Here is an 8,457-nt window from a genome sequence, read left to right on the forward strand (position 1 = left end):
GTGCTTCGCAAGGATTGAATGATTCTTTCTTGTCACATCCAACATAAACTGACCTTTCCATATCACATACGACTTGTACCAGAAGTCTGCATGCACAACTTTTTTTATGTGTTGCATTCTAAAACTTCAAGGTTGTTTTGCAGTGGCTCTATTTGATTTTGCCTGGTTTGTATAGATTATTTCTTGGGCTTATTGTCCAATTTCGTGTGTTCTGATGGCATAATGACCCAATGCATGCATTTTGCCTTTAGCTGCTCATGTTGGATCCCATCAGCAACTTCCAATTCCTCTCTGATTTTGACACCAAAGGATTAGACAACTTTCAGGAAGCAAGCTATCTCTGCATCACTATGCTGTGCTTTTCAGGCAATGATTACAGCATACCTTTTTATTTGCTGGGTCAACCTGGTATCTGAAGGTATTTATCTGGAATCTAAGGAGAAAATAAAGAAGTTAAAAGAAAAGTAGCACCTTTGATTGAGTTGTCCTCATAAAACTGAAGCAACCAGTATGTATATAATATATATATACTAGTAAGGAGTAAATATTCAGACTTGAATATTTATATAGATATTATTATTGTTATCATTATCTGCAATAAATATAAATAATAGATAACAACAACAATAATATAGGTGATTGTAGGCTTTAAACATATATATATATATATCTATATATATATATATATTATATATATATATATATATATATGCATGTACGTATATAAACAGTCATATGCATGTATGTATATAAACATTCATATACATGTATATATATAAACATGCATATACAGGTATGTATATATATGTCTGTTCTTATCACTCACTATCTACCCATCAGTTAATATGTGTTAATGTGAGTATGCATACATACACATGCATATGTGTGTGTGTATCTGTATGTGTTTGCAGATCAGTATTGCATCAGAGAATGTGTGGGAATATATTTTGAGAGGTAGTCTAAGAGGTAGTGGTACAACCAGAAATCTGTGGGACAGGAGCAGAGAGAAAGAGAGTGAGAGTGAGAGAGAGAGAGGAAGAGAAAAAGGGAAGGGGAGAGAGATAGAGTGAGAGGGGAAAAGAAAAAGAGAGAGACTACAGTGTGAGACAGAGACAGAGGGAGAAAAAGAAAGAGTGAAAGAATGTGGCACAGTACCAGGAAGAAGAATTGATAAAGACTAAGATAGATTAAAATTCTAAAAGATATATGGAGTAAAGAGAAGGGAAGCATTAGAAATGTGTCCAAAGAAAAAGAAACGGAATAAAGGACAAAAAGATGGATTGAAGAGAAAGTGAAGAAAAGGAGAATAGATGTAACTATTGAAAAGCAAGATTACTAGGAAATGTCTTAAAACCATTCCTTTCAGTCTGTGGTTTTGTATCCCTCAACCATTCCAGTCCGGTTAATGACTCACAAGTAATATATAAAAAAAAATGATAGGGAATAATAATTAATAAAAGAAAAAGAGAACCCTGATACAAACAATATTTACACTAACAAAAGTTATAATAACGATGATAGTAATAGTATTATTACCAATAAAACTAGAAAGGCAGATAAAAATTGTTTAGATAAGAAAAGTATATGAATATATATATATGTGTATGTGCGTATGTGCCTGTGTTTGTATGTGTGAGTGTTTGTATACATATATATATATATATATATATATATATATATATATACACAAACACTCACACAAACATGCATATACATAGCTGCATATATGTATGTATATATACATATACATACTATGATCATATATACAAATACACACATATATTTATATATATATCATGCTATATATATAATATATATACATATATATCATATACATATGCTAATATATATATTATATATATGGTATATATATATCATATATATATATTATATATATGCTATATATATAATATATATATATATATAATATATATATATAATATAATATAATATATATATAATATATATATATAATATATATATATATATATATATATATATATATATACATGCTATTTATATTTATATGCAAATATACTCACACATACACACTCACACATATATACACATAGTAAAGTTACCATTTTTTGTCTTCTATTTCCTCTATTCCTTCCTATCTGTTTCGGTCTTTCTCTTACAGTCATTCATCAAATTCTTCAAAAGTATATTTGTCAAAGAAACATGTTACCAAAGTTATCTGGGAGATTATCAAACTTCATACTTACATTATTATTATGCCTGGTGCCATCTGGAATTTTTCTTCTTTTTCATTTGCTGATAATTCTTCATAACTTCACTTCCAGAAGTCTGCAAATCATCTTCTTTGGCCCTAACACTAGTTTATGCTTGCCTCTTCCCATAACTTCAGATTCTCGGGAGTTTTCTTATGGGGCAGTGATTACAACAAGCATGTTTCGAAAGAAAATTAACTAGATTTGCTCTCCAGAAGTCAAAAATTATTGGCTGGTCATCATAATGTAGAAAAATACGTTTGTTTGTTTCTATGTACATACATTTGTATGTATGTATGTATGTATGTATGTATGTATGTATGTATGTATGTATGTATGTATATATATATATATGAACATACATACAAACATTCGTATGTATGCATCATTATATCATTAGGTTTGAACATACAAGAGCATATGTGCCTTGTGTCAACCTTTTTGTATGCATATATATATATATACATATATACACATCAATATATACATATACATACATATATATGTACATATACATATACATAACATACAAATATATATATATATATGTACACACGTGCATATTCTATGTGTGTGTGCAAATATATATATGTGTATATATATATATAAATATATATATACATGTATATATACATATATACATACATATATATATGTATATATATATGTATGTGTGTGTGTGTTTGTGTGTGTATGTGTATACGGACACATATATTTCTATTTATTCTATTATCTAGCAGAAATATATTTTTCATTTGGCCATTTTAACATGAGGCTTGTAAAATATAGAATATATATATATATATATATATTCCATATATGTGTGTTGGCATTATCATACTCACATTAATACATATGTACAAATGCCTCCTTGTATTCATATGTATAATTGTTTGCAATGATATATATATATATTTATATATATATATGTGTGTGTGTGTGTGTTTAAAAGGCTCAGCGGTTGGGCTATTTGGCTCCTGATCATAAGGTCATGAGTTCAATTCCTGGTGATGCTTTGTGAGCTTGAGCAAGTCACTTTATTTTCATGTCTCTCGAGTACACTCAGCTGGCAAAAATGAGTAGTACCTGTATTTCAAAGGGCCAGCCTTGTCGCACTCTGTGCCATGCTGAACCTCCCTGAGAACTGTGTAATGGGTACATGTGTCCATGGAGTGCTCAACTACTTGCACATTAATTTCATGAGCTGGCTGTTCCGTTGATCGTATCAGCTGGGACCCCGATCATTGGCGTAACTGACAGAGTGCTCCTACCTACATTAAAATAGTTCTATGCATGTTATTATTCACATGAATGGTAAGGCGATGGCAGTAAGCAGAGAGACTCATCAGCATGTCAGGCAAAATGCTTTGTAACATTTTGTCTATCTTTGCATTTTGAGTTCAAACTCCACTGAGGTTGACTCGGCCTTCTTGAGTCAATGAAATAATACCAGGTGAGCACTAAGGCCGATGAAATCGACCTGCCTGCTTCCCTGAAATTGCCTGCATTGTACTAAAACCTGAAACCATTATTCTTATGTATTGTAAGCTGGCAAAGTCATGACTGCTTCTGGACAAAATGCTTGAGGCATCGTTTAAGACTTTATGTTTTGAGTTCAAATGCCACTGGGATTGATTTGCATTGCAACATTCTGGGGTTGATAAAGTAAGTACCAGTTGAATATTAGGGTCAATGTGACCAGCTCGCACCCTTACCTGAAATTGCTGACCTTGTGTCAGAATTTGAAACTGTAATATATATTTCATAGAGATCAAATACTACTGAGGTCAACTTTACCTTACATCCTGCTGGGGTCATAAAATAAATTACCTGTCTATTACTGAGGTTGATGGTATTAACAAACACCTTCTCAAAATCTGCTGGCCTTGTGCATATATCACAAACCAGTATGCTCTTTTTCTGATTTATGATCTTATAGCAAACATATATATATATATCATCATCATCATCATCATCATCGTTTAGCGTCCGCTTTCCATGCTAGCATGGGTTGGACAGTTCAACTGGGGTCTGGGAAGCCGGAAGGCTGCACCAGGCCCAGTCTGATCTGGCAATGTTTCTACGGCTGGATGCCCTTCCTAACGCCAACCATTCTGTGAATGTAGAAGATATATATATATCTAATATATAAAATCCGTTCTATCTCTCTGTTTGTGCACTTATAACTCGAATATTGTTCATCCAATCATGCTGAAATTTTAAACATGGTTACATGAAAGAGCAGGGCACTCTGTAATCTAAATAGATTTTCAAAATTGTTAGTTTCAAAGTGAGAATTGTTATTTTTGTAATCTTTTTGTCCTGCTTGTTCTGCCATTAAAAGCAACATGTTTGCTCAGACGGCCGGCACATAATATTTTGCTAGCAACAAGGCCAAATGGATTTCTTGCCTAATGCGAGCCCAGAGCAATCTCTTATCTCTTACACTATTTCAGTATTATGTCTCTATTGTAATATGAGATAATAGTTCAGTTTGAAAGAAGTCTGTCGTATATATATATATATATATATATATATATATATATATATATATTCCTTATGCATTCCAAATCTGAGTTACAGATTTTGACATATGGGGTATCAAAAGATTCAGTACTATTTCACCTACAAATTAAATCTAATTTCCATTCACATATTTTCATTTCAAAAATTTAACACAATAACCTTTTTTATAAATCAACTATCATTAACATTTTATACGATGACGTCACATTTTCGATATGCGTGTGTGCGTGTATACCTTAAAAGACATCAAACATCATGACACACATCTTCACTCACTTTCTCTCTTACATACACATGCATGCACGCATGCACATGCACACACACACACACGCATCCATTTCATATAGACGTACATACTTCTTTCACTTTCTTTCTCTGTCCTTTTTGCTTTCTCTTCTTTCAATTTCTGCTCGCTTCAAAGAAATTTTTATGGAATGAGTGGGAGAAACACAGAAAAGACGTAATCTCACCAGAAACAAGTATAAAGCAAGGAGGATTGTCGAAAACTGAAGGCAAGAGTATGAAGAATGATGAGATTCTCTCAAGATCAGACAATACAACTCCGCATTTCACATGACATCGTTTGGTGCATCTAAGAAGATAGATAAACATGAATTTAGGCTGACATCAAAGTTCAAGGGCAAGTCTATCACCTCATTGGTTCCCTGTTGCCCACAAATGAACAACCACAGTACCTCCAAATTTACATTATGAGTAATGTAGGACAACAAACTTGAAGGAGGTGCTAAAATTTCAAATGATGGGTCGTGTTAGACACGGCCCCGACTGCTGCAAAAGAGAGTATATTGACTGACAGCTTTTCGGTGCATTCAAATATCACATAACACCCACCTCCAAATTTCCATTACAGGTTAGGGCCTGAAATATTCCAAACGGATGCAGAGCATGTTGCTTAGTCGAATTACCCATCATTTACTCAACAAATGTTTTGTTGTCAATGCTGCACTTTCCCATATCACCTGTTTCAACATAACTGTAATATATTATATACAAACTATGCCATTTTAATCCCAAGCAATGCTGGGTATCTCTGCTAGTATAAATATATATATGTATATATATATATATATATATATATGATTAAATAATAAGGGTAGAAATTGATATTAATCAATTAAAACCAGTGGCTTAGCATATTAAAAAATCTGAAGATTAAAAGTGTTAGATGCAAAATTTAGAGGAATGACCACTAAGGTGGATACCCTATATGCTAAACATAGACGTCAAATCGTCATTACCACAAAGAATGTGTTCTTTTTCTTGAGAACACATTCTTCCTGGTAATGATGATTTGACGTCTATGTTTAGTATATAGGGTGTCCACTTTAGTGATCATTCCTCTAAATTTTGTATATATATATATATCATACATATATATGCACACATATACACATTTATATAATAAAAGTGCATGAAAATATAGATATGTCTGTGTCTGTATGAGAAAGTGAAGGGGAGGCAACAGAAGACGGGAGTGGTCAAGTCTGATTGTTGCTTCAGGAATTTGAATCTTTAATCAGATAAGTGACAAAATTCTGCCACTAGAACTATAGAAGGTATCATATCCCACAAGAATTACTTAATGTAATACACACATATATACATATGTACACCAACACCCAACCACATGCACACACTCACATACACACACAGACACAGACACATATACACACATATATATACATGTATACATTTATATATATATATATATATATATATACACACACATACATACATACACTGACACAGACACATATACACACATATATATATATATATATATATATATACACACACATACATACATACATACATACACTGACACAGACACATATATATACATATATATATTTATATATATATATATACACACATATACATAGACATATACACATACATACATACATACATACATACATACATACATACATACATACATACATACATACGTACATAGTTACATACATATATATATTAGCATAGAAGACCTCAGATGCAGAGGAATTTCTTGAGTTGAGAATGAAACTAAGAAGTGACAAATTATCATAATTTTAACATATGTCACTCAACAACTATAATATCGCCGAATATCTCTTGCTGTCTTATTTATACACTGACTCTTTCTTCTAATGGTGAAAACTTGACAAATATTCCCAGAAAATTGGTGAGCATGAAACCAGGTAATGTCATGGTATTGACCTATATAGAGGTCACTCATCAGTTAAGATTCACATGAATATTTTGTTTAGCTGTAAACTTTTTCAACAATGGGTGCAGATGTATCAAAAATGGCAATGCAAAGTAGAAGATACAAGGTCAGTAATATCATGACGTTGATCCATAGTAAGGTCAGTTAGCAGCTATAATGGTATCTGAATCATAGTGTCTCCTGTTTAGATATAAATATTTTGTAGTATTCTCTTGTAAGACTAGTCTGTAGTCTGGGTTTCACTAAAGTGCTTCTCAGAAAATAACAAGGAGGCTAGTGAGTGAAATATTCAAATTCATACACACATGTACACACACACACACACATTCATACATACTTACATACACACATATATATCTATATATATATATAAGATATACTCTCTCTGTTACTCTTTTGCTTGTTTCAGTCATGTGAGTGTGGCCATGCTGGAGCACTGCCCTTAGTCGAGAAAATTGACCCCAGGACTTATTCTTTGTAAGCCTAGTACTTATTCTATTGGTTCTCTTTTGTTGAAGCGTTAAGTTACTGGGATGTAAACACACCAGCATCGGTTGTCAAGCGATGTTGAAGGGACAAACACAGACACACAAACATATAAACATATACACAAACATATATATATATATATATATTATATATATATATATATATATATGTATATGTACATATATACGATGGGCTTCTTTCAGTTTTCGTCTACCAAATCCACTCACAAGGCTTTGGTTGGCCCGAGGTTATAGTAGAAGACACTTTGCCCAAGGTGCCATGCAGTGGGACTGAACCCAGAACCATGTGGTTCGTAAACAAGCTCCTACGCCTATATATATCTATATACTTTTATAAATATACATAAAAATACACACATATATCTATTTATATATTTAAAGAAAGTATTTTTATAGATGTTAACTATCTAAAAAGATTATTTAGAGAAAAGAATATCACCAACTATTCGGGAAGAAATTTTCTCATAGTGTGTACTTTATGTGTAAGCGCTTTCAATGTTCAACTTTTCAAAGACATCCATGCTGAACTAATGTGTATGGGGGTAATTGTTTTTAATAATGGTGTGACTATTTTCAGTCCAATTTTGAATTTAGAATTCTTATAAAGTATACTTCTTTTACATTTTGCAGTTGATATTTTCCTCTTTTATTTTGTAAAAAAGGAATATTCTGAATTTTCTGTTTTACCAAATGTCTAGATGTCTCCCACATGGAACATTTCTAAGAGATGAATCCTTAATTTGCTGTTTGCTCATGTTCACATGACTGGTTAGTTTTGTTCCTATTTCTCCAACGTATTTCTCATCACACTGTGGGCATGATATGAGATTTTTTCCTTTGAAATTCATGTTTGCATTCACTTTCAATTCCTTCCAATTCTTAAATCTTTTGGCTGTTCCTTTTTGAATTATTTCATGTGTCCCACTATGAGGGTCTCCGTAGTTTGTCATCTGCATTATCT

This window comes from Octopus sinensis, linkage group LG4 (assembly GCF_006345805.1).
Source record: "Octopus sinensis linkage group LG4, ASM634580v1, whole genome shotgun sequence".
NCBI classification, from domain to species: domain Eukaryota; kingdom Metazoa; phylum Mollusca; class Cephalopoda; order Octopoda; family Octopodidae; genus Octopus; species Octopus sinensis.